Below are 1,215 nucleotides of genomic sequence, written 5' to 3' on the forward strand. Positions count from 1 at the left end.
CAAGATATTAAAATATTGTCAAGGCCGAACACGGATGAATACTCTAAGGAGATGGCCTGTGAGGCGCCACCTTTCAACTTTTCCCCCTTAGTATGGTGGTCAGTAACATGCGGGAGACTGCGGAGGGGGTCATTTTTTTAATTGGGAACTGATGTGCTTTTACTCAATTCGTGAACCTCACAAGCCAAATTTGTAGTATTTTGCACGAATTGCAAGAGATGTTTGCATGTCGACGGTTGAAGTGGAAGCTCGTATTGAGCTTGCTAGAGACCGATTTGCAAAGCCTTCGATAGCTCAGTTGGTAGAGCAGAGGACTGTAGTAATGAAACAGGCATCCTTACATCGCTGGTTCAAATCTAGCTCGAAAGACTTTTGCCAAATGCAAATTTTATTGAATACTTGGAAAGTAAAATGCTTGGAAAATAAAATAACAGACAATTTATAATTATATTATATCTCATCACTGAAAATAGATGCCTTTTGCTTTGAAGCTCTGGCCACGTTATGTTTCTGTCCAACACCAATCTTCATTGGTTTCCTGTGAGGTGTTTTGGATCCCCATCTCTTGCTATGAACTGACAAAACAGCTGAATCTCCTTGACAATCTTAATTTTTCAATGGAAATGAGAGAACACTATACACCATCTAAGATATTAAAATATTGTCAAGGCCCAACACTGCTGAATACTCTGAGGAGATGGCCTGTGAGGCGCCGCCTTTGAACTTTTCCTCCTTAGTATGGTGGTCAGTAACATGCGGGAGAATGCGGAGGGGGTCATTTTTTTAATTGGGAACTGATGTGCTTTTACTCAATTCGGGAACCTCACAATCCAAATTTGTAGTATTTTGTACGAATTGCAAGAGATGTTTGCATGTCGACGGTTGAAGTGGAAGCTCGTATTGAGCTTGCTAGAAAATGACTTGCCAAACCTTCGATAGCTCAGTTGGTAGAGCAGAGGACTGTAGTATTAATACAGGCATCCTTAGGTCGCTGGTTCAAATCCAGCTCGAAGGACTTTTGCCAAATGCAAATTTTATTGAATACTTGGAAAGTAAAATACTTGGAAAATAAAATAACAGACAATTCATAATTATATTATATTTCATCACTGAAAATAGATGCCTTTTGCTTTGAGGCTGTGGCCATGTTATTTTTCTGTCCGACACCCATCTTCGTTGGTTTCCTGTGAGGTGTTTTGGATCCCCATCTCTTGC

General features: G+C 40.2%; 1 non-coding gene across 1 annotated transcript; it reads left to right on the forward strand.

Annotated features, from left to right (window-relative positions):
• Nucleotides 1-929: 929 nt before the first annotated feature.
• TRNAY-GUA (transfer RNA tyrosine (anticodon GUA)) lies at nt 930-1,015 on the forward strand. Its single transcript is given in 2 exon segments — nt 930-966; nt 980-1,015. It is a non-coding gene; the product is annotated as a tRNA-Tyr (tRNA).
• Nucleotides 1,016-1,215: the final 200 nt, after the last annotated feature.

This window comes from Ambystoma mexicanum, chromosome 1p (genome assembly GCF_040938575.1).
Source record: "Ambystoma mexicanum isolate Mex_15411 chromosome 1p, UKY_AmexF1_1, whole genome shotgun sequence".
Lineage (NCBI taxonomy): Eukaryota > Metazoa > Chordata > Amphibia > Caudata > Ambystomatidae > Ambystoma > Ambystoma mexicanum.